Source organism: Protopterus annectens, chromosome 13.part0 (genome assembly GCF_019279795.1).
Source record: "Protopterus annectens isolate FY-2018-M chromosome 13.part0, PAN1.0, whole genome shotgun sequence".
Taxonomy (NCBI): domain Eukaryota; kingdom Metazoa; phylum Chordata; order Ceratodontiformes; family Protopteridae; genus Protopterus; species Protopterus annectens.
In genome coordinates, this window is record NC_056747.1 from 1,260,408,293 (window position 1) to 1,260,434,818 (window position 26,526).

The 26,526-nt window shown below is 44.7% G+C and overlaps 1 protein-coding gene across 1 annotated transcript in view; it reads right to left on the reverse strand.

Moving 5' to 3' along the window:
- NPEPPS (aminopeptidase puromycin sensitive) overlaps positions 1 to 26,526 on the reverse strand; it is a 1,948,381-nt gene that overhangs the window by 1,089,382 nt on the left and 832,473 nt on the right. The gene's annotated exons all lie outside the window — the stretch shown is intronic.

Genomic DNA, 26,526 nt, shown 5'->3' on the forward strand with positions numbered 1-26,526 from the left:
AGGGACTGGTGGTTTCCTTGGGGGTTTTATATTTTTGCCCTCTGAGGAACTGCCTTAAGAGAGGATGTGAGAATAAAGGAGGATCTGTGTTGTATTGTGCAGAAATGGCTGAAGCGTGGATCTTGATGGAGGAGAAGGAAAGTTCACTGTTTAACATCTCAGCTAGGTACTGTAAAATTTGAGGTATATTTATTACCCAAGGATTCTGGCCCTTTTCTTGATTCCAGGCACAAAATCGTTTCCATTTGGCGGAGTAGGCTTTTCTAGTAGGTCTTCTGGCCTCCAAGATGACATCCTGCACCTCCTTGGAGAGGAGAAACTGTTGGGAAATCAAGGAATTCTCCATGCAGCTAGATTTAGGGTTTTGAGCTGGCTGTGAAGGGTTTTGTAGTTGTGCTGGGACAACAGAAGAGGGACTAGAGGTAGGATCCATGGTGGGGAATGTGTCAGGCTCTTCAGGAGCGGATGCCAGTGTTGTCTTGGCCAGTCTGGAGCAATGAGAATCATTTGCAGCCTCTCTGCTCCGGCTTTTAATAGAACTTTGGGCAGCAGAGGAAGAGGCGGGAAGGCATAAACTGTCAATGTTGTCCAATTGAAAGAGAGTGCGTCCACTTTCCAGGCCTGTGGATGATAGGTCCTTGAACAAAATTTTTTTCAACTGGTAATTTCTGTGGGTAGCAAAGAGCTCTATGTCTGGCTGTCCCCATGTCTGAGTTATCTTTGTGAAAACTTGAGGATGCAACTTCCATTCATGTGGATCTGTCATATTTCTGCTTAGGTTGTCTGCCAGTGTGTTTTCCTTCCCTGGCAGGAATTGTGCCTGTAGTTGAATTTGCAATTCCAGTGCTGTTTTCCATAGGGTCATGGCTTGCCTGCACAGGGGGTATGAATGAGTTCCCCCCTGTTTGTTTATGTACCACATCACTGTGGTGTTGTCTGTCCTTATCAATAGCTGGCCTGGATGCAGTAGGTCTTTGAAGGTCATAATAGCATTTTGCACAGCTAGCATTTCCTTTTGGTTGATGTGTAGGTGCTTCTCTTTTTTGGGACCATTTTCCCTGAATGCACTGATCTGTCATGTGTGCTCCCCAGGCATAGTCTGAGGCGTCTGTTGTGATGATTTGAGTTGCTTGAGGTACACAGAAATGGAGACCTGTGTTTCTTTGGCATGCTTGAGCCCACCAGAAAAATTCCTTTTGAAGGCATGGAATGAGTGGTATAATTGTTTCCAAGCTGCGGCTGTGTTGAGACCATAAGTTTTTTAGGTACCATTGAAGTTTCCTCATATGCAGCTTTGCACATGGGATTAGTAGGATGCAATATGCCATGAATCCCAGAGCCTGCAGGACTTTCCTTGCAGTTATCCTGGTGAAAGTTGCCATTTTGCTGAAGTATTGAGACAGTTGCCCTTGTTTGTCTGGCGTGAGGTAGGCCATCTGGGTGGTTGTATTCAAGCTGGCACCCAGGAAAATTATTTGTTGAGAGGGTATTAGTTTTGATTTCTTTTTGTTGACTGTGTATCCCAGGAAGTTCAACAGTTTTATTACAATCGCCAGGTGCTGCAGTAGTATGTCCTTGCTGTCCACTTGGATCAGGCAGTCGTCCAGATATGGGTAGATTTGTATTCCTTGTAGTCTGCAGAAGGCGATTACTGCTGCCAGGCATTTCGTAAACACTCTGGGCGCAGTAGATAAGCCAAAGGGCAATGCAGAGAATTGGTAATGGGTTGAACCTGCAAGAAATCTGAGGTATCTTCTGCAATCTTGTCTGATAGGGACATGCAGGTATGCCTCCTTGAGGTCCAATGTTACCAGCCAAGACTCCTTGCCCAGCATGGGAAGAAGCTGCTGTAATGTGAGCATCTTGAATTTTGGCACCTGTAGATATGTGTTTAGGATGGATAGGTCTAAGATAGGTCGCCAATCTTTGTCTTTCCTTGGTACCAGGAATAGTCTGGAATAAAACCCTTGACCTTGTTCTTTTGCAGGTACCTCTTGAATCGCTTTAATGTCCATTGGTTTTTGTGCCTCTGCCCTTTGATTTTGTGGCAGGTTTGGCATGCCTCTCATTTTTGGAAGGGTGTGAAAGTGGAACCTGTAGCCTCTGTCTATAATGTCCAGAATCCATTTGTCTTTTGTAACAATATGCCAATTTTTTGAGAATAATACCAGTTTTCCGCCCAAAGGTGCTGCCATTAAAGCTTTGCTTGGCAGGTGCAGGGGGAAGTCATTGTGTCTGTTTTCTAAATGACTGTAATCTATCTTCTCCACCTCTTGGGGTTGGTGCTTGCCACTGTCTGGCTCTGAAAGATCCTTGAGGTTGCCCTCTACCCCTTGGGCGTCTGTATCTGCTCCTTTGAGGTCTGTCCGTGGCTGGAAAATTGAAGGCCAGTTTCTGCTGAAACGTGGAGGTTGTACCTGCAGGAAATCTTTCACTGTTTGCATTGATTTCGCTTTTTCCTCCATTTTCTTTAGTACCTCCGCAGCTTTAACACCAAACAATATATCTTTTTGAAGCGGTGCATCTAATACTTTAGCTTTGACATGATCTGGTAAGGTTCGCTCTTTGAGCCAAGCATGCCTACGTATAACAGACCCCGTAACAGCAGCTCTACATGAGGCCTCTAAAGCATCAAAACCACACTGCAAGGTATGTTTACCCACTTGCTCTGCACCATGCAACAAATCCTGCAACTCTTTTAAATCTGGTTGTTCTGGTTGTGTCATTTTGCTTTTCAACTGAGATAACAAAAACTGTTGATACTTTAACATAAGGAATTGACAGTTTAATGCCCTCATGGTTAAAGTGGCCGAGGTATACACCTTTTTCCCCCACCTTTCTAAAGCTCTGGAATCTCTCTCTGAAGGTAATGGGTTTTTAGCAGTAGAGGCCTTAATTCCCTTGGGACCCTGTGAAATAGTTTCTGGGTCAGCAGTATGGCTTTTATATAGGAACTGGTGAGAATCAGGAACCCAGTAATACCTGTCTGGTTTAACAGGAGCTGGAGGTAAAGAATCTGGATTAAGGCTGGCTTCTGTGTACACATCGTCCAATATATCTAAAACAGGAGGGATAGCCAGGGGCCTATGCTGGGGGAGCAGAAGAAATTCCCTGAGCCTTTTCTTGGAATCTGAGTAATCTTGGCCTTCCCAGTGAAAGTGTTCCCTCAATGTATGCAGGGTTTCCCCAAAAGAGTAGTCCTCCGGGGGGGAGACAGAGGGAATAGACTCCTCAGCATCAGAGTCTTCGAAAGGTGAAGAGGCGTAATCCTGGTCCTCAGTGTTCTGAGGTAATAGAAGCTTGATCTGAGGAAGGGTAGTCTTCCTCTAATCTGGGTCTTTTGTCAGAGGGGTGGTTAAGAACCCCTGATAAGAGTAATCAAATCCTCAGCCATTTTAAGCATCTGCTTTTTAGGCATGGGGCCTTGAGAGGAGGTCTGAGCACCCTGTTTTTTGGTTTTCATGGCTGCTTTAGATTTAGTGAAAGCTTTAATAGAGAAGGAGGAAGGCCTGAAGACACCTTGAGAAATGGCAGGCCTGTCTAAATTCTGAGTTTCCCCGCCAAGAGTGGCGTCGGTATCTGCAGTAGGAATGGGGACAGAGGAGCCTGCGACCTCGGGTACTGAAGACACCGGTAATGTAGTGTCACCGGTACTCAGGGGCTGTGTAGGCACCTATCTGAGAACTGGAGAACCGGTAGTCGGCCTAAGTGTGGTCTCAATAGTCGGTGCGGACCTCGGATGACGGTCCTTATCTTTGCGTCTTTTGCTCAAAACTGGAGTCAGAGTATCTGACGACATAATATAATTAAATTTTTTGCCAAAATAATGAAGGGTGAACTCCACCCAGCGCTTAATAGTGCGCTTGTTGAATCTAGCACAAAAACAGCAGGCCGAGACGTCGTGGTCTGGGCCTAAGCAAGGTATACAGAAAGAGTGGAAATCCTTATGCGGTATTTGCTTCCCACAAGAAATGCAATTATTAACTTTGTCTGACATCGGTCTGAGGCAAGAAAAGTTTCCCCAACGGGGTACTTAGCTTTTAAGAAGACTTTGGCTGAAATACTTTCGTAAATCTCAGGAGCTGGCCGACCGGCACTTGCGAACTGCTTCTGCTTCGGGCACCGCACAGCAAGAAAGACTGAAGAAAATGGCGTCGGCTGCCTCTTTTATACCCCTGCCGCACTGACGTCAGGGAAGAAGCGACGACAACTGACGCCGGACCTAGACTTTGGAATTCGGCCGACCGAGGACCCGCCTGATGGCAGGATAACCCATCTGTAATGACTGCAGCTGTATGCACGATGAACATCGGTTCTCTCAGTCCTATGTCTCTGAGCTACAGATCAAGGATTCCAGGTAGGTTAGAGTTTCAGAAAAGTTAGCTTTTACAGTTGGGTGCAGGGAAGAACTGTAACTAATAAGTAGAGAACAGTACTTAATCAGCACTGGACAGGGCAGACACAAATGGGGAAAAAAACAGCAAAGTAAAGAGAAAGGCATTGGAATGCAACTTCAAGCAGGCAAATAAGCAGAATATAAAAGTGCAAACACTGCAGCATGAATTAACTACATATTACCACTATTGCAATCCCACTACAGCCTAAGGCACCAGATTATGCAAAAATTTACCAGTAACACTGTTTATGGAAAAATGTAGTAATAAATGACTAAATGAGACTCAAGTCTGGCAGTAGTTCAGTTCTGTCACAACCCACAATGAAACTACAAGACTAAATCCCCAAACAGAGTTCAAAATATACACAGCTAGTTTTGATAAGTAATTCAACTTCTGGATAAAAAAGTGCAGTATAATGTATAAATAATGCCAAGATCTTGCAGTAATTCACAATTTCTCCCACAACTGCAGATAAAGCTGCAAGAGTAAAGTTTTAGAATAAACTAAAAAAAAATGCAAACATAACTTTTTAGCTAAAACATGGATAAAAGCACAAAAGTAAACACACAGTATTCAGCTGGAAGAACAGAAGTGGATTGAAGTAATTCCAGTTGTAATAAATCATATTTTTTCAAAGACAATGGAATGTCATTATGCTTTCACTGAAACAACTGATTCATCCTAGATATGGTTTCAGGGAAAGAAAATTCTTCCAAGCGACCATCAGAAGAAATACTCTCCTCAGAAGACAATTAAGGAGAAAAAAATCATATCCCTGTTCATTTCACAATGAGTCTTCAGAAAATAAAACAAAATCCTCTTTTTCCAGTAAAACCAGAATAAGTGAAGTCAAGAGCCTAAATTAAATCCTGTGCTTAGCTCAACAAATCAAACCTATCCAAAGTGAGAGACAGGGAAAGACAAATGTTTAACCTTCTGCTTCTTTTTAACAGAATTTCAATAAAAAACAGACTCCTGTCAGGAATATAACCCAGGGAAACAAGCAACCCAGTCTGGCTAGGCAGTGAGGCAATTCCCTGCTCCTTCTTCAGAGAACGATAACAGTCTTGTTCCCATGCCCACTAAGAATACTTCAACAGACAGAAGATGTGTCTAACCCATGGTGCATGGTGACTGAAGTAATTTCATCACAGGATACCAAGGAAAGATGATGAATGGTTTGAGGAATCAGAAATAGCCAGAGCAATCACCCATGTATGGCTGTGGCACATTCAGTCTGCCGAAGGGGCAAAGGATGTCTGGAAATTTTCTTTTTATGACAAGAGGAAGGAAAGTACAGTTGTGTACACTTACCATAAATGTAGATGTTCGAGTGTATTCACTGTTGCAGTCATTACATTTGGGTAATCTGCTGGCAGGTTGCCCTCAGTCGGCCTGATTAACAAAGTCTTGGGTCCTGCGTCGGCCTGCTGTCCCTTCTTCCATGACGTCAGGTCGTCAGGGGTATACAACATGCAGCCGACGCCATTACATCAGTTTTTCTTGCCCCAGATGTCAGGTGCCCCCCAAATGGGGACCCAAAGATTTAAGTAATTAAAAACACAAAAATATACCTCCAAACAAAAGCAAATACACCAAAAAGGCTTTTAAGCATAGTAAAGGAAAGCAGAGTTATAGTAATCGAAAAACAGGGGGTTGGAGGGATGGTAACCAGGACTGCAACAGTGAATACACTCGAACATCTACATTTATGGTAAGTGTACACAACTGTATTATGTTCGTGTTTCACTGTTGCAGTCATTACATTTGGGTAGATTCCCAAAGCTATGGTTGGGAGGATGGATTTATACAGCATTAGGACCAGCTATAAAGCCCTGCAGGACAGCAGTGGCAAAGCCAGCTCTGGATTTAGAGAAGAAAGGAAAATGGCAATATTTGGTGAACGTATGAACTGAGCTCCAGGTAGCAGCCTCTAGAATGTCTCTGATAGGAACACCTCTGAGAAAGGCTGTAGAATTAGATGCAGCCCTGTTGGAATGAGATCTGATCCCCTGGGGGATAGTTTTACCATGGTGCATATAGCAAAAACGAATACAAAGGCTCATCCATTTGGAAAGTCTGCTTTTCAATAGCTTTTCCCTCTGCCCCTGCAGCAAATGCCACCAGTAGTTCAGATTTTCTTAGAGATTTTGTCCTGTTGAAGTAAAATCTAAGTTGTCTGTGTACATCCACTGAGTGCAGAATCCGGTCCCCCTTGTTCTGTGGATTGGGAAAGAAAGTTGGCAAATGAATGGTCTGATTAAGAGCCACACTGGATACCACCTTAGGCATGAAGGATGGATTGGTCCAGAGAAACACCTTGTCCGCATGAAAAATAATGAAAGGCTCCACTGCCATAAGAGCCTGTAATTCGGAAATCCATCCAGCTGAAGTGACTGCTAAAAGTAAAGCTGTTTTCCAGGGGAGAAATTTTAAGTCTGCAGTAGCAGCTGGCTCGAAAGGAGGGAGAGTGAGTTTGTCCAATACAAAACTGACGTCCCAGGCAGGGGTTGGAGCTCTCCTGGGTGGTCTTACATTTTTTGGCCCCTCTGAGATGCTGCTTTAGCAGAGGATGACAGAAGAGGGGAGGTTCTATATTGTAATAAGCTGAAATGGCTGAGGCATGGATTTTTATGGAAGAAAATGACAGGCCCTTGTGAAGCATTTCAGTTAAGTATTGTAAAATTTGAGGAATATTGGACACTGCTGTGCTTATCCCTTGTGATTGATTCCAGGCACAGAATCTTTTCCATTTGTCAGCATAAGATTTTCTAGTACTAGGCCTTCTTGCCTCCAAAATGACATCCATCACAGGTTTGCTGAGAGATGCTAAGGGTGAATTTAGGTGATTAGCCACGCTGCAAGATTCAAAGTTTGGAGCGGAGTATGCAGAATTTGGTTGTTCTGCTGAGACAGTAAGGTGTCTGAAGCAGGTGCCACGGTGGAAGGTGTGACACATTGCCCAAGAGTGGGTACCAGTGTTGGCGAGGCTAGTCTGGAGCAATCAAAATTTGGTTTGTCCTGTTTGACTTTTAGTAGAACTTTGGAGAGCAGAGGCAGAGGGGGGAAAGGCATAGACTGATAGGTTTTTCCAATTGAATGATAAAGCATCCACTTTCCAGGCTCTTTTGTGAGGAGTTCTTGTGCAGAATTTGTCCAACTGACCGTTCTGGGGTGAGGCAAAAAGATCTATGTCTAGACTCCCCCATTTGAGTGTCAACATGTTGAAAATCCATGGTTCCAGTTTCCATTTGTGTGGGTCCATGAGATTTCTGCTTAGTTCGTCTGCCAGAGTATTCAGCTTTCCTGGCTCTGGAATTGAGCTTGTAGTTGTATTTGATAGGTAAAGGCTTTGGTTCCACAATGCCATGGCTAGTCTGCAAAGGGAGTAGGAGTGTGTACCCCCCCCCAGCTTGTTTATGTACCACATAACTGTGGTGCTGTCTTCATCATTAATTGCCCTGGATGAAGGTAGTCCTTGAAGGCTGTCAGTGTATTCTGTACAGCTAGCATCTCTTTTTGACTGATATGAAGGTGCATTTGATTTGGGCTCCATTTGCCCTGAATGCACTTCTCTGCCAAATGAGCCCCCCAAGCATAGTCTGATGCGCCTGTAGTTCGGGTTTGGGCGGCAGGGGGTGGAATGAACGGCAGTCCCTGGTTTTGGTGGCAGGCCTCTGCCCACCAAAGGAACTCTAGTTGCAGGCAAGGCATGACAGGAATCATGGTTTCCAGGCTGTGACAATGTTGACTCCATAAACTTAAGTACCATTGAAGTTTTCTCATATGCCGTCTTGCATATGGAATTAGAAGAATGCAGGAGGCCATGAACCCTAAGGCTTGCAGAATTTGTCTTGCAGATAGCAGGGATTTTGTGGCCACCTGTTTAAAGTAAGTTACCAAATAGGTTCATAGGTAGATATACTAGGGTATCTGCCCTAGGGGATTTATAAGCCTAGCCAGAGTGTATTTGGCTTCCACCTCCCTATTAGATTAGCCTACTGTGCCTCCGTAAAGTAGGTCACAGAAGGTACCCTATTAAGATTAGTTTACTGTGCTTCTGTCTAGCAGGGACACAGAAGAGATCCCAGGGGTGAATTTGCGATTTCCCATCCACGCGTCCAGATTTCGCTTGAAGAGGGTCAGCGAGGGGCTATGTCCAAGATGAATTGGGATTCTATTCCAGAGTGAGGGGAGCCTCTGGGAAATTAATCTGTCCCTCCAGCATGTCCTATTTATTTTTGTGCTGAGGTTTAATTCCCTGGAGCGTGTAGCTCTAAGGGACTTTGATTTTTTGAGATGGAGCATGTCCATTAATTTTGGATTTGACATGGCTTTGTACATCAGGCATAGATCGCCTCTGAGTAGGCGGTAAGCAACTGAGTAGAGCTGGAGTTTCTTTAGTCGAGCTGCATAGGACATCTGTTTGTAGCCCATGATCCTCTTGGTGAGGTACTTTTGGGGTCTCTCAAGTTGCTGCAGGTGTCGGGTAAGGTACATCCCAAAAGGGGCATTGTATTCAATTATGGGCCTGATGAGTGACGACTAGAGGGGCACAATGACCTCTCGACCTAGATGCGAACCCTTTCGTGATAAGGTGGGCTATATAGAAGGTCTTTCTAACCACTTTGGCAATGTGATTATCAAAGGAGAGATTACCATCTACGTTGGTCCCCAAATCTCTAATTACTTCTTCCGTACTTAATGGATTACCACCTGTGTGGTAATTTGTGGGCACCTTGTTTTTCCCAAAGGGGATGACTATGCACTTTTTAGCATTTAGCTTGAGGCCATGGCTCTGGCACCAAGCATCAGTATCTGTGAGACCCTTTTGGAGGATGCTTGTGTCAGCTGGAGATTCGATTATGGCCCCCAGTTTGCAGTCATCTGCGAACTGTCAGCCATAATCCCCCCGTGTTAGCCTGAACCTCAGAGAAGTATATACCGAACAAGAGAGGTCCCAGAACTGAGCCCTGTGGGATGCCACTTGTAACTGGTTTGGATTCGGACATGGCACCTGCAATTCTGACCATGTGGGTTCTATCTCTGAGCCAGTTTGCAACCCATCTTGTGATATAGGGGTTGATATTTAAGCTGGTAAGCTTATTTATGATGCCCGAGTGGGGTATTGTGTCGAAGGCTTTTATGAGGTCCAGGTAGGCTGTGTGGACAACCTTGCCCTCATCTATGGCTTTGGTAACTGTTTCAAAGAAATCAACTAGGTTTAAGAGCCCTTAAAGCCGAATTGGGTAGGGTCCAGTGTCTGGAGGCTCCCAATGTCTTTGTTTATGAGTTCCATGATAATACGCTCCACAGCTTTACAGACCAGACTAGTCAGGCTTATGGGATGATAGTTCCTGGGGTCCTTTGTGGAGTGGGGCCACTGTAGCTGTACGCCATTCTTTGGGTACATATCGTGTAGTAAGGCTAAGTTTAAACAGTGACTTAATGTGAGGGTTCAGTTCTTGGAGCTCGTGCAAGACACAGCCTGGGGCACCGTCCGGTCCCATAGACGCTGTGTTTTTTGCTATGGAGAGGGCAGCTTTCACCTGTGCATCTGTGATGTCAGGGAGGTTACATTCAGTTGGGATAAGCATTTGCTCCTTTGGGGGGGGGGGGGGTTTGCGCTGAATCTGTCTGCCAGGATGTTGGCTATGTCTGTAGGTTCGGTATATTTTGTACCATTATGCAACAATTCAGAGCATATCTGGGAGTTTCCACCCATATTCCTGACATAACTAAAGAAGGCCTTGTGATTATCTTTAGTGTCTAGGGCAATTTGTCTTTCGAAACTGGCCTTTGATGATTTTATGAGGGATCGAAGTTTCTTGCTAATACTGATCAGAGATGCCATCCCTTTTTGGGATTTTGCTCTATCATGTAGTAGATTCCTCCTTCTGTTGTATAGCTTATTTATAGCCGGGGTCCACCAGACCAGTCTCCTGTTTTGGGAGGAGTGAGTCTTGGTTTTATTTGGGATAGCACGATCCATGCATTCCTGCAGGTGCTTATAGAATGCATTTGTAAAGGATTCTGCGGATTGGGCTGTATTATCCTCTGGCCCGGGGGCTTTGAAGGATTCCACCTCAGTCTTGAGAAGTGCAAAGTTGGCTTTTGAGAAATTCTTTACAGTGATTTCCTTGGCTGGGGGTGGGGATGGGATATGGATGTCCAGGGAAATTTGTTTATGGTCTGATCTTACCAATGATGGGTTTACCTCTGGTGTGGAACATAGAGTCCCCATGTTGGTGATGACCAGGTCCAATATGTTGTTCCCTCTTGTGGGAGTGCTGACCAGTTGTTCCATCACGTTCAAGGAACCGTTGGGCGAGGGTGTTTGGGCTTGTGTAGTTTTCCCAGTCAATGTTTGGGTAGTTGAAGTCTCCCAATAACATAGTGTTTGGAGAGACCTTCATATTCTCCAATGTTCTCAGGAATGCCAAGTGGGGTTCCTGTAATAGAGAGGGTGTTCTGTAGCAGGCTACAAACTGAAAGGCAGTTTTGCCCACTGTTAGTTGCACATGGATGGTTTCCGATGCTTTGGGCAGAGCCACTAACCTGGAGGTGTAGGTATCTTTGATGAATATAGATACTCCCCCTCCTTTTGTGCTTCGGTCCGAGTTTTGGGGCCGAAACGCATGGTATGAGTTCTAACCTGGTAGTGCTGGGGTGCTCTCAGGAGCCTTGAACCAGGTTTCTGTTACTGCACAGACCAATTTTCTCCATACTAAAGAGAGGCTCGAGTGCGTGCATCTTGAGGTTTAGACTTCTGGCAATGAGTAGCATTACCTTTACTTTTTTTATCCTTGGGTTGTCTATGGAGGTGGGGTTGTCCTTTGAGCCTTGCCTAAAAAAGGCACTATGGGGGTGGCAAGAGCCTTGGCCACTATATGAAAGCCTAAGGGTGACAGGTGCAAGCCGTCCCTAGCGAAGCAACGTGGCTTGTCGAGCATGTCATCCCAGGCTGACACACACTGGATCCCCTTTGAATGACACCAATACTTTAGCCAATTGTTGAAACTGATCATTTTGTCTTTACACTGTGGCATCATTCTTGGTGAGGGCAAGATGCTACTCAAGGTCAGGGTCGCACCAGCCTGGGCTACATGGCCAGAGAGCTCCTCTATGTCTCTTTTCATGTAGTCCAGGGAGGTACGTCTCAGGTCATTCACACCAGCATAGACAATGATGGAGTCATACTTGTACTTGCTTTGGAGTGTCCTGAGTGCTTGTGTTACGTGGCGGATCCTGGCACCCAACAGGCAGCTTACAGTGACCTTCTCCTTGTTCAGTCTGGTGAGCGGGACGTCAGTGTGCCAGACAATAGAGTCCCCTATAAAGTACAGTTTTGTACCTACCATAAATGTAGATGTCCGAGAGGAATGCATCTGCAGTCTTTACAAATGGGTTGTCCTGTCATCAGGCAGCCCTTCGGTCGGCCGGATTCCAAAGTCTGGGTCTGGCTTCGGCTGGTGTCGCACTTCACCCGACGTCATTGCGGCAGTTATTTGGGTATAAAGGCATCAGCCGACACCATTTTCCTCAGTGTTTCTTGCCCCAGATGCCAGGTGCCCTCTTGGATGGCTAGATTTGGATAAATGCCAAAGTTTCCAAATAGTAGAGAGCAAACACACAAAATAAGCATGTATGTACATATATACAAACAAATACACCATAATAGATCCCCCCCAAGCTAGCTGAAGATTGGTAAGTACCCTAGGAGTACCTCAGAGGGGAAGGAGGGTGGGTAATCCTGACTGCAGATGCATTCCTCTCGGACATCTACATTTATGGTAGGTACAAAAACTGTACTATGTCCTTCAAGGATGCATCTGCAGTCTTTACAAATGGGTAGAATACCATAGCTAAACTAGGGGAGGAGGAAATGAGAATAGATTATGGTGTAGTCAGGATCCCTTGCAAAACAGCAGTGGCAAAGCCAGCACGGGATCTAGAGTATAGAGGTAAGTTATAATGCTTGGCAAATGTATGCACGGAGGTCCAAGTAGCAGCCTCTATAATGTCCTTGGTAGCCACTCCTCGTAAGAAAGCTGTGGTAGTGGCTGTAGCCCTTGTGGAGTGAGGCCTGATGTTCTCTGGAGTTTTCTTTCCATGGTAGGAGTAACAAAATCTAATGCAATTTCCTATCCATTTGGAGATTGTCTGTTTAGAAATTGGTTTTCCTTCCTTCCTTTCCTGTTGCATATGCTACCAGAAGCTGGTCAGTTTTTCTATTGTTTTTTGTCCTGTCCAGGTAGTAGCGTAATTGTCTGTGTACATCCAAGGTATGTAAGAGTTTTTCCCCCCTGTTCTGTGGGTTGGGGAAGAATGTAGGAAGGTGGATAGCCTGATTTAAAGAGACTCTGGATACCACCTTAGGCATAAATGTAGGATTTGTTCTCATAGACACTCTATCTTGATGGAAGATCAGGAAGGGTTGTAGGTTCATAGGTTCATAGGTTCATAGGTTCATACTAGGCTATCTGCCCGAGGGCATTTACAAGCCTAGCCCATCGTTTTGTGGCTTACGCCACCCCTTTAGTATGGGGAACTATACCCATTATTTTGCTGTGCCTCTGTCGAGCAGTGACACTGAGGTAATCCCTGGGGTATATCTGCGATCTCCCATCCATTGGTCAAGATTTCTCTTGAACAAGGCCAGCGAGGTGCTCTGCCTCACATGTACCGGGATTTTGTTCCACAGCATAGGGAGTCTTTGGGTGATGAATCTATCCCTCCAGCACGCCCTATTAATAGCCGTGCCAAGGTTTAAGTCTCCGCCCTTGTGGCTCTGATGGATCTAGATTTTTGAGGTGAAGCATATTCATCAAATCTGGGTTTGACATGGCCTTGTATGTTAGGCAAAGGTCACCTCTGAGCAAGTGGCGACTGAATAGAGCTGGAGTTCTTTCAGTCGGGCAGCATAGGACAGATTTTTGAGACCCTTTATCCTTTTGGTGAGGAACTTTGTGGCCTCTCCAGCTGCTGCAAGTGTCGGGTCAGATACATTCCGAATGGGGCATTGTACTCAATCATTGGTCTGATGAGTGATGAGTAAAGGGAGACTATGACCTCCCTTGATCTAGATGAGAATCCCTTCATGATAAGGTGGGCAATGTAGAAGGTCTTCCTAATTACTTTAGCTACATGGGTGTCGAATGACAGACTACTATCAACCTGGGTCCCCAGGTCCCTGATAACTTCTTCTGTGCTCAGTGGATTGCCACCTATTTGGTAGCTAGGGGTAACCTTGTTGTTCCGCATGAGTATGACTATGCATTTTTGGCATTTAACTTTAGGCCGTGGCTCTGGCACCAGTTATCCGCTTCTGTGAGACCCTTCTGAAGGATATCTGTGTCAGATGTGTTTTCTACTATGGCGCAGTTTGCAGTCATCTGCAAACTTTGTCAGCCATAACCCTCCTGTGTTTGCTTGTACTGAAAAGTAGATGCCAAACAAGAGTGGGCCCAGGACTGAGCCCTGTGGGACACCACTTGTGACAGGCTTTGAGTCTGACATGGCGCCAGCAGCTCTGACCCTGTGGGTTCTGTCACTCAGCCAGTTTGCAACCCATCTTGTGATGTATGGGTTGACATTTAAGCTGATGAGTCTTTCAATGATACCCGAATGGGGTATTGTATCGAAGGCCTTAGCCAGATCGAGGTAGGCTGTATGGACTGCCTTTCCCTCATCAATGGCTTTGGTGACTGTTTCAAAAAGTCAACCAAGTTTAAAAGGCATGATCTGCCTTTGACAAAGCCAAACTGGGTTGGATCCAAAGTCTGCAAATTCCCTATGTCTTTATTTATGAGGTCCATTATGATCCTCTCCATGGCTTTGCAGATAAGGCTTGTCAAGCTAATGGGCCGGTAATTTCCAGGGTCGGTGGAGGCACCGCCTTTGTGAAGTGGTACCACAGTTGCAGTGCGCCACTCCTGGATGTATCCAGAGGTAAGACTTTGATTAAACAGCTGTCCTAGCTGTGGGTTTAATTCCTCATTGAGTTCGTGGAGCACACAGCCGGGACACCATCAGGTCCCATGGATGCTGTGTTTTTGCTTTGGAGAGAGCAGTTCTCACTTGGGCGCTGGAGATGTTTGGGGCTGCAATCGTTTGGTATAGATATCTCTCCTTTGGGGAGGGGGGAGAAGTTTGCACTGAACCTGTCAGCCAGTATGTTGGCAATGTCTGTAGAATCAGTAATCTTCACATCATTTTGAACTAGCTCTGAGCATATCTGGGAGTTTCCTCCCAGGTTTCTAACATAGCTAAAGAAGGCCTTATGATTGTCTTTTGAGTCTTTAGCTATTTTTCTCGAAATTTTCTTTGGATGATTTTATGAGAGCTCTTAGTTTTTACTTATAGTGATCAAGGGTGTCTTACCTTTTAAGGATTTTGCTCTATCTTGTAGTAGCTTCCTCCTTTTGTTGTAGAGTTTGTTTATGGCTGGGGTCCACCAGACTGGACACTTGCCTTTGGTACAAAGAGTCTTTGTTTTGCTTGGGATTGCCTTATCCATGCAGTCCTGCAGGTGCTGGTAGAAGGCATTTGTAAGTGATTCAGCGGCTTGAGTACTGTTTTGCCCCGCTCGGGGGCCTTAAAGGAGATCACACTAGTCTTTAGAAGTGTGAAGTCGGCTTTTGAGAAGTTCTTTACTGTGGTCTTTTTTATTTCAGGTGGGGGTGGGATGAGGACCTCCAGCGAGATTAGTTTGTGGTCTGATCTCACCAGTGAGGGGTACACCTCCGGTGTTGAACATTGTGCTCCCATGTTCGTGATGATGAGATCAAGTATGTTATCTCCTCTTGTGGGGATGGTGACTAGTTGTTCCATGGCATTTGAGTTTATGAATTCCAGGAACTTTTGGGCTAGGGTGTTTGGGCTGTACTGCCATTAATGCCTGTAGTTCAGAGACCCTTCTTGCTGAAGTTATTGCCAGCAGGAAAGCAGTCTTCCAGGATAAGTATTGTAATTCTGCTGTAGCTGCTGGTTCGAAAGGAGGTAGAGTCAGTTTTTCTAGCACAAAGTTCAAGTCCCAAGCTGGCAATGGAGGTTTCCTGGGAGGTTTTACATTTTTAATTTCTCTCAGAAACTGTCTGAGCAGAGGATGCGAGAAGACAGGAGGATCCAAGCTGTATTCTGCTGAAATAGCTGATGCATGTATCTTGATGGAAGAATAGGACAGGCCTGTATGGGAAGAGCTCCGCCAAGTACTCCAGGATGTTGGCTATGTTCATCAGTGTCACATCTTGCCCCTTTGCAGTACTCCAGATGAGATATCTTTTCCATTTTGCTGCATAATTCTTTCTTGTTGAAGGTCTGCGAGCCTCCAGGATTATGTCTTTAACCCTTTGGGATAAATTTGGGTTAATTGCTGTTATGTAATGTTCCAGGCAGTTAGCTGCAGAGTTTTTAGGTTTGGATGCAGGATGTTGTAGTTGTTCTGTGTCAGCAGTAATGGGATCAGGGGCAGTGTCCATATTTGTTCCCGGGACATGCTCCTCAGCAGTGGATACCAATGTTGTCTTGGCCAGTCTGGAGCTATCAGAATGATCCTCGGACGTTCCTCTTTGATCTTGAGAAGCACCTTGTGCATCAAAGGAAGTGGTGGGAATGCGTATGCTGTCAGGCTTTTCCAACTGAAAGATAGGGAGTCCACCTTCCAAGCAAGTGGGTGGTAAGTCCTTGTGCAGAATTTCTTCAACTGGTGATTGAATGGGGATGCAAACAAGTCTATTTGTGGTAATCCCCATTCTCTTGTGATGGTTTTGAAGATGTCCGGATGCAGCATCCATTCGTGGGCATCTGTTGTAGTTCTGCTTAATATGTCTGCTAGAATGTTTTCCTTCCCTGGTACATAAATTGCCTGTAACTGAATGTTGTAGCTCAGAGCCACATCCCATAGGTCCAGTGCCAGCCGGCATAGAGGGTATGAGTGTGTGCCTCCCTGTTTTTGTTGATGTACCACATAACTGTGGTGTTGTCTGTCCTTATCATCAACTGGCCTTCTTGGAGAAAAGGTCTGAATGCCTGGATTGCCAATTTTACTGCCATAATTTCTTTTAGATTTATGTGCAGATGCAGCTGGTCTTGAGTCCATAGGCCTTGAATGCACTTGTCCATCATGTGTGCCCCCCAACCGAGGTCTGAGGCATCTGTCGTGATGGTTTGTCTTGGTTGACTTTTGCAGAAGGGCAATCCTGTGTTTGTTTGACAGGCCTGAGCCCACCATAGGAACTCTTGCTTCAGGCATGGGATCATTGGAATTTTGGTTTCTAGGCTGTGCTTGTGCTGAGACCACAACTTCTTTAGGTACCACTGTAGCTTTCTCATATGCAGCCTGGCATGAGGGACCAGTATTATGCAGGATGCCATGTAGCCTAGAGCTTGTAGCACTTTTCTTGCAGTTAGATGGCTCTGCTTTGTTAATGCCAAGAAGTAGAGAGGAAGTTGCTCTTTCTTTTCTGCAGTTAGAAATGCCATTTGTTTTGATGTGTCCAGTTCTGCACCCAGAAAGGTTATTCTTTGGGATGGAATCAGCCTTGACTTTTTTGTATTGACTGTATATCCCAGGGCTTGCAGCAGGTAGATGACTCTTTGTAAGTCTTCTGTTAGTTTGTTTTTGTTGTCCGCTTGTATCAGGCAGTCGTCCAGGTAGGGATAAATTTGAATCCCCTGAAGTCTGTAATGAGCGATTACTGATGCCAGGCATTTCGTGAACACTCTGGGCGCAGCAGATAAGTCAAAGGGCAATGCTGAGAATTGATAATGCTCTGATCCTGCAAGAAATCTGAGGTATCTTCTTCAAATTGGTCTTATGGGGACGTGCAGGTATGCCTCCTTGAGATCTAGAGTTACCAGCCAAGACTCCTTGCCCAGCATGGGAAGAAGCTGCTGTAGGGTCAGCATTTTGAATTTTGGAACAATGAGAAATGTGTTTAAAGCGGACAGGTCTAGAATAGGCCTCCATTTGTTTTCTTTTCTTGGTACCAGGAAGAGTCTGGAGTAAAATCCCTTCCCTTGCTCCATAGATGGTACCTTTTCCACAGCTCTCATTCTTAATAATTGAGATATTTGTTTTAGAGCTTCTGCCCTTTGAGTAGGTGGTAGGTTTGGCATTCCTCTCTTTCCTGGTAGAGTATGGAAATGGAACCTGTAACCTTTGTCTATAGTTTGCAAAATCCATTTTTCTCTTGTAATGCAGTGCCAGTTTCTTGAAAATAATGTTAGCTTTCCGCCTAAGGGTGCTTCTAGTTGTTCCCTGGTAGGCGGTGCCACCGCCAAGTCACTGTGATTGAGTTGTTGTAGTGGAGGTGGCTGTATCCGTGCCTCGTTGGTTGTTACCCTGCCACTGGCGACCCCTGTAGGCACCCCTGGATTGGTTTCTGCCTCTAGAGCGCCTATTCCTGCCTCTTTGTGCCTTAGAGGAGTCCGGAAAGGACCAGTTCTTGGAGGGCCAGTTCCTGCTAAACCTTGGAGGTTGAACTTGTAAGAAATCTTTCACTGTTTGCACAGATTTTGCTTTCTCTTCCATCTTTTTAGTACCTGCTGTGGGGGCACCAAATAAATTGACCTTGTCCATAGGTGCATCCAAAAGCTTAGATTTGACATGGTCTGGTAATGCCTGTTCTTTCAACCATGCATGCCTCCTGATAACTGTGCCAGTCATGGCTGATCTAAAGGAAGCCTCCAGTGCATCATAGCCACATTTTAAAGAATGGTTACTAACCTGCTGTATGTTATGTAACATTTCTTGAACATACTTTTTATCTAAAGATTCTTCAGAGGACAGCTTTTTAGTCAACTGGTCAAGCAAACTCTTGATATTGAATCATATGAAATTGGCAGTTCAAAGCTCTAGCTGACAAAGTAGCAGAGGTGTAAACTTTTTTACCCCATCTCTCTAAGGACCTGGATTCCCTTTCAGAGGGAGGGGTTTTTAGAAGAAGTAGCTGCTACAGCTTTAGGGCCCTGGGAGATAGTCTCTGGATCTGCAAAAGGAGCCTTATATAAGTGGTGATGAGTGTCCGGGACCCTGTAGTACCTATCGGGCTTAGCAGGAGCCGGAGATAAAGTATCAGGAGCAGTGCAAGCATCATTAAATGCATCACCAACAACAGATAGAACTGGAGGTATAGCTAAAGGCCTATGCTGTGGCAAATGTAGAAAGGTCCTAAGCCTTTTTCTAGAGTCTGAGAAATCTTGGCCCTGCCACTGAAATTGTTCCCTCATAGCATGCAAGGTTTCCCCAAAGGAAAATTCCTCAGGAGGAGAGGCTGAAGGGATGGACTCCTCAGCATCAGAGTCCTCGTAAGGAGAAAAAGAAGCCTCAGGAGGGTCTGTATGTTCTGAGTCATCAGAGGAATCATCTGTGGATACTGGCTCAGGGGGCTCTGCTCTAGGCCTCTTTTCTGGAGGAGGGAGAGAGGCCCTGTCTGGATGAGGCTGGGCTCACATTAAAGAGATGAGATCCTCTGCCAAGGAAAGCATATGGGAGCTGGTGCTGGGCCTGTGAGAGGGGGGCTTGGCAGGCACAGGTTTTGATGCTTTGGCTGCTTTAGCCCTGGCAAAGGCCTTAATAGACATAGCTGGAGGAGGCTTAGCAGCTCCATGTGCAGGGGTAGAAATATCCAGGGGGATGGTGTCTGATAAATCCTGTGAAACCGCAACAGAAGGTTGGATTTCAGAAGCCGTTTCTACCAGGTTAGAAGAGGCCTCGGTAGAAGGCAAGTTATCGGCTGAAGAAAGAACCGCTTGCTCGGCTTCGGCCGAAACAGAGACACTCGTGGTTTGCTTAACCGCGGTTTCGGCTGAAACCGCGGACCGCGAGTGTCGGTCCTTTTCTTTGCGTTTTTTGGTTATTTGCGTAGTCGGAGGATCCGACGGCATAATGTAGGCAAAATCGAGCGAAAATCTGTTCAGCAAAGTCCGGCGGCGCCTAAGCGTCCGTCGGTTAAAAGAAGCACAGGCTAGACAAGCTGCTACGTCGTGGTCTGGGCCTAAACAATGTATGCAATAGGAGTGGAAATCTTTATGAGGTATTTGTTTCCCACAAGATAAACAGTTATTAACTTTCTCTGACATCGGCTGAGGCAAGAAAGAGTCCCCAACGGGTACTTAGCTTTATAGAAGTCTTGGTAGTATTCGGTAGTAGTAATCTCTGGATCTGACCGACCGGCACTTGCGAACAGCTTCTGCTTCGGGCGCCACGCGGCAAGAAAGACTGGGGAAAATGGCGTCGGCTGATGCCTTTATACCCGAATAACTGCCGCAATGACGTCGGGTGAAGTGCGACACCAGCCGAAGCCAGACCCAGACTTTGGAATCCGGCCGACCGAAGGGCTGCCTGACGACAGGACAACCCATTTGTAAAGACTGCAGATGCATCCTTGAAGGACATCAAGTGTATATGGTGTGTTGTTTGGCCTTAAGGGCTGTGACTGTGAGGCACACTGATTTTGTGAAATATGTGATTCGTGGGTATTGTTGAGGGGTAGCTGTTGCTTGGATATCTGCTTAGGAGGTCTTTGCTGTTTAGGCAGATTTTTATTTACAGCCTCCGAGTATGTTTTTGTGTGTTTATGTGTTGGGTATGCAGATGCAATAGGTCTGTGTGAGACTGGATTTGTGGTGCAGGTGGATACCTTTTGCTCCTGACTGACTGTGTCAGTCTTGGGTTGAGAGAGCTCTGCCTCCAGTCTGGCTGTGTAACTGCATCCCTCATGTATTAGAGTTTGTTGGAAGAATGAGAGGGTTGTCTGTGTACATAAGGCAATTGTAACATTGCCTCAAAATTTCCAGATTCACCAGCTGGACTGGAGAGTAACCTTGAAACTGACCCTTGGACATACCAGATTAGTATAGGGAACTGTTTTTTTATACTGATCAGATTAGGGAAGGGAACTGATTTTTCACTTGACCAGGAAGGACCAGTCAGGAGCCTAATACTTATGAGAAGTCAAGGAGGGTATAGTGCTTTAGTTAGTTAGTGTTTCCTTATAAGAGCTGAGCAAGTGCAGGGCTTAGAAAGAGAATAGAGTGATTACTTTGAGAGTTTGAACAGTTCTAAGGGAAAAACTGAAGAGCAGACTTTGTGGAGCCTGGAATAATTTAAACCTGTTTAGGTGGCACTGCCCGACGCTGCTCAGTGTGCAAAACCGCACAAAAAGAGAGTTGTAGGGTTTTAAGAGAGAGAGCTCAAAGAGTTTAGAATTGACCCAAAATGGCCAATAAAACTACAGCTTCTAGGCAGTAACCACTCCTCCAGGGACAGGCAGGCTGTTCAGTGTTAACCATTCCCACTGGTGAACACAGAGACTTCCCTTTAGCTCAAGCAAGCACTGGCCTTCTAGAAACTTCCAAACAGTTCAGAACAGCAAATCTGTAACTGAACTTTAACTTTCAGAAAGTTTGAAAAAAGCAAGATTTTTTTTCTTTTTTTTTCTTTTTGTTGTAGTTTAAAGGTAGCAGAGGTACACAAGCAGCAAAATAATCACAACAGTGCAATAAATGACCCCACACTTGAGTGCTAGGCCAAAATCAGGTAAAATGCAGTTTTTAGAGAACAAAACGATTTTAAATTAAGTGCAACACAGGAAATGCAGTAAACAGGCTCTAGATGTGTTCAAGTACTGTGACTGTTACAGATATAAACTTTAGCAAGCCGGAAAATGCCAAAAAGTAGGCGGCAAAGCAGTAAAACTTAACAAAAAATCAGAAGAAAATACTTAAAATCACAAAAGTGGCTCCTTTTCTTCTCTCAGCGTTTTCTCCCCTTGGTAGGTGCTTCAGCAACAACTAGCAAGCCTGAAAAGACACCAAAACCATGAGGCAGCTGGGTTTTAAGAGAGAGAGCTCAAGGAGTTTAGAATTGACCCAAAATGGCCAATAAAACTACAGCTTCTAGGCAGTAACCACTCCTTCAGGGACAGGCAGGCTGTTCACTGTTAACCACTCCCACTGGTGAACACAGAGACTTCCCTTTAGCCCAAGCAAGCACTGGCCTTCTAGAAACTTCCAAACAGTTCGGAACAGCAAATCTGTAACTGAACTTTCTTAACTTTCAGAAAGTGGGAAAAAAGCAAGATTTTTTTTCTTTTTGTTGTAGTTTAAAGGTAGCAGAGATACACAAGCAGCAAAATAATCACAACAGTGCAATAAATGACCCCACACTTGAGTGCTAGGCCAAAATCAGGTAAAATGCAGGTTTTAGACAAAAAACTATTTTAAATTAAGTGCAACACAGGAAATGCAGTAAACAGGCTCTAGATGTGTTCCAAGTACTGTTACTGTTACAGATATAAAACTTTAGCAAGCCGGAAAATGCCAAAAAGTAGGCGGCAAAGCAGTAAAACTTAACAAAAAATCAGAAGAAAATACTTAAAAATCACAAAAGTGGCTCCTTTTCTTCTCTCAGCGTTTTCTCCCCTTGGTAGGTGCTTCAGCAATAACTAGCAAGCCTAAATTTGCTTTTCTGGCGTAAGGTAAGCCATCTGGGCAGTTGTATTCAAGCTTGCACCCAGGAATGTAATTTTTTGAGAGAGTACCAGTTGTGACTTCTTTTCATTTATGGTGTACCCTAGACAAGTTAGAACACTTTTTACAAATGCCAGGTGTTTTAGAAGAATGTCCCTGTTTTCTGCCTGAATTAGACAATCGGCCAGGTATGGATATATTTATTTCTTTGCCTGCAAAATGCAATTACTAGAGCCAGGCACTTTGTGAAGACCCTGGGCGGAGTAGATAAGCCAAAGGGCAGTGCAGAGAACTGGTAATGCAAGTAGCCTGCTTTGAAGTGGAGGTATCTTCTGCAAGATTCCCTGATTGGGATATGCAGGTGAGCCTCTTAAGTCTAGAGTTACCAACCAGGCATCTTTGCCTAGCATAGGAAGTAACTGCTGAAGAGTCAGCATCTTGAATTTTAGAATGTCCAGAAATGTGTTTAGATAAGTCCAGAATTGGATGCCATGATTTGTCTTTTCTAGGTACCAGGAAAATCTTGAATAGAAACCTTGTCCCTTTTCCTCTTCTGGTACTGGTTGAATAGCTCTCATGTTCATGAGGGACAGTACTTGTTTCTGGGCCTCTGCCCACTGATTTGGGGGCAAGTCTGGCCATCCGTTTGGGATTGGCAATGTGTGGAAATGAAATCTGTATCCCTGGGATACTATATTTAAAACCCATTTGTCCTGGGTTATAAGTTGCCAGTTTCTTGCATGAAGTGCCAGTTCCCCCCCCAAAGGGGCAGCTAAAAGGTAAGTGCTTGGTAAGTGTAAAGGGAAGTCACTGAGACTGTTTACCATATGGAGGTGCCTTGTTGTTTCCAGATTTGGAGGAGAGGCAACCCATTGTTTTGTTCTAAAAGTCCCTTGTGACTGAAACCTGGAACCTTTGGAATGTCTGGGTTTGACTTGAGTGGCTCTAGAAGGAACTGGAAAGGACCAGTTCTTAGTAGGCCAGTGCCTACTAAATCTTGGAGGCTGCACTTGTAAGAAATCTTTCACAGCTTGCATAGATTTAGCTTTATCTTTCATCTTTTTTAAAACTTCTTCAGCCTCATTACCAAAGAGACGGTCCTGATGCAAAGGAGCATCCAACAATTTTGCTTTAACATGATCAGGCAGAGTTTGCTCTTTGAGCCAAGCATGCCTTCTTAGCACAGACCCAGTTACAGCAGCCCTGCAAGAGGCCTCCAAAGAATCAAAACCACATTGCAAAGTATGTTTTCCAACTTGTTCAGCTGAATGCAATAAATCCTGTAAATCTTTATTTTCCACACAGTCAGAAATGATCATCATTTTCTGTTTAAGCAGTCCCATAATATGCTGTTGATATTTAAGCATATGAAATTGACAGTTTAAAGCCCTGGTTGCCAAGGTTTCAGAAGTGTAAAACTTCTTACCCCATCTATCCAGCACCCTGGAATTTCTATCAGAAGGGGTAGGATTTTTAGCAGTAGAGGCCTTAATGCCCTTGGGACCCTGAGAAATGGTTTCAGGATCTGTAAAAGGATTTTTGAACAGGAATTTGTGGGAGTCAGGAACCCTGTAGAACCTGTGGCTTACAAAGAGCCGGAGGTAGAGAATCAGGAGCCATACTAGACTCTGAAAAGACATAAATAATGTCTAGAACAGGAGGTATAGCCAAAGGTCTATGTTGAGGAAGAAGAAGAAAATCCCCAAGTCTCTTTTTAGATTCAGAGAAATACTTACTTTCCCTGTGGAAATATTCCCTTAAGGTATACAAAGTTTCCCCAAAAGAAAAATCCCCAAGGGGAGAAGCAGAAGGAATGGAATCTTCTGCATCAGAGTCCTCATCAGTAGGTATAGACAAATCCTATTCATTAGAACAGTCAGAAGAAATAGAATCCTGTTCAGAAGATTCATAATCAAGGTCTTGCCTAGGCCTCTTAGAAGGGGGGGGGGGGGTGGGTTGGCTACCCCTGACCAGGGTAATTAAATCTTCAGTCATTTTGATTCATTTGTTTTTTAGGCATAGGGGCCTGCGCATGTGACCCAGGCGTCAGTTTTTTAGACATAGATTTAGATTTTGACCTTAGTTTTGAAGATGGCGTCTGTCTAATATATAAATCTGTAGGCCTGAAAACACCCTCAGAAGCCGGTGCCTGCACAGCGGCTCCAGACCCATCTAAGGTAGAGACATCCGCGGGTTCCATAATTGAACCATCTCACGGCATACCGGACTCCGAATGGGTCTTAGTAGAGGCCTGCAAATCAGAAGTAGCGGGTATCAGGGGCTGCGAAAGTGTCTCACCGAGTACCGGCGAACTGGCGATTGGCTTAGGAGAAGCGTCATCAGTTTTGGACCTAGACGGCCTGTCTCTGTCTTTTTCTTTGCGTTTTTTAGGTATTTCGGTAGTCGGATTGCTAACAGACGACATTTCTGGATAATTAAAGCGTGAGCCAAAATATTTAGAAGCAAAAATATACAGACGTTTAATAGTGCGTTGATTAAATTTAGCACAAAACCGACAGCAAGGTACATTGTGGTCAGGGCCTAGGCAAGGAATACAGTACAAATGAAAATCCTTATGAGGTATTTGCTTCCCAGAAGTAATGCAGTTATTAACTTGTACTGACATTGGTAAAGAGCATGAAAAAGTTTCCCCAACGGGGTACTTAGCTTTTTAGTTGAAGACTTTGGTTCTGAAACTTGAAAACGAAAATTTCAGGAGTCGGCCGACCGGCACTTGCGAACTGCTTCTGCTTCGGGCACAGAGTGGCAAGAAAGACTGATGTAATGGCGTCGGCTGCATGTTTTATACCCCTGACTACCTGACATCATGGAAGAAGGGACAGCAACCGACGTAGGACCCAAGACTTTGTTACTCAGGCCGACTGAGGGCAACCTGCCAGCAGATTACCCAAATGTAATGACTGCAACAGTGAAACACGAAGAACATCTGATAAGTCATTCCATGGTAAAGCCAAGAATAAAGCCTGAAGTCCAAGTATCACGGACAGCAGCAGTTGGTAAGAGATTATAAAGAAGTTGTGCTTTCAACATAAAACTCTGTGATAAGAACCCCTAAACACAATTTAGTAATGATTTTCACCAGGACAAAAAGCAAAATTAAACTAAACTTTTTACAAGTTTTACACTAAAGTTAAAAAAAACAGAACACAGACTTTCAACTAACTGACAATCAGGTAACAGTCCAATAAACAAAAATCTTAGCCTAAAAGATTTACCACAAAAAATAATGTTCCTGTAATAAAATAAAAGGTGGAAGTTTTTGTCCAAGAGTAAATATCAGCCCACCAATGGAGAAACGCTAGCAGATACTTGATCCTCAACAGGCGACAAGAGGAGCACTCTTCAGTGGCAGGAAAGGTCTAAGGACTTGACACCCACACTAATGATTTTCTACCGCTCTGCTTAAGTGCCAGTCTGGGTGCGTGAAAGGTGCCCTTAAGCTTTGTCAATTGTCCTGTTGTTTCTTCTGCAGGCTATAACCCTTATATAGCCAAGACTACTGCAGTGATCCAATGAACATCTATTTTTCTTTCTCAAGTAAGTGAAAAAAGAGAATTTGAAACATTAAAATCAGAAATTAATTCTTTAACAAATACCAGCAAATTTTCCCTGTCCATAGCAATAGAAATGGAAAAAGCAGCAATCAGGACAGGAAAACAAAAACATTAACACAGACTCCCTGGAAAAAGGACAATGTAATACAAGGGCACTATCCAGTGGCTCAGGCATCCAAGCTCAGCTATGTGGTAGACCCTCACATGCCACCCCCCCCCCCCAAGACTGGCAACAGCAGCTCTCCCTTGCCCAGTGAGAACAGCCCTACAGCTGCAGAGGAAGGGCCTAACTTCCTGGTCCTTATAGGCCTCCTGAGGAGGTGCACTGGAGGGACGGAGAGATTTTGATATGAACCAAGTCTGGTCACATCTCAGTCACCTATGGGCAGCTGAGGCAGGGAAGCAGCTGACATGACATACAGAGTCTCCTTATAAGTTTTCTTTTTATGGACAGGGGAAGGAAGAACAGAGACCACCAGTAGCTGCCCCACTGTCTAGCTGAAAAAAGGCTAAAAGATGGGTACAGAGCCTGAGTCAGTCAGTAATCCCAGGAAAATAAGAGATAAAATAAATGACAGTCTCCAAAAGCACAATGTCCTGCCCTAACAAATTCCATAAAAATATGTTGGAAAAACAGTAGAAATTTTTTTTCCCCACACAACCATTCTGATAATAAACCTCCCCTGCAAGGCATGAAAGTCCAGAAGAAAACAAACTTCCTCATATAAAAATTATATATGCACAGGAAAAAATATATTTTCCCTTAGAAAAATAAAATTGTGGATGGTTTTCCCCAGCAGAGTACTCATCTGTACAGTCTTAAAGGATCGCCAGCTGACTATCAGTTCCACAAAGTCTACGATGGGAGTGCATTTTGGTGACAAGTTCTGAAGCTTTTGGCACCCAAGATGCATTTTTGTGTGACTGCTGGAGTCCCCGGTAGTTAGGGCTCATGGACGGTGCTCTGTAGCTTTAAAGATAGCCCATATAACTTAGGCTACAGCAACAATTATCTAATGCTGAACACACAGGAGAAGCCATATGCACAACTTTTCTTTTCTTTTCTTAAGGTACCCCCT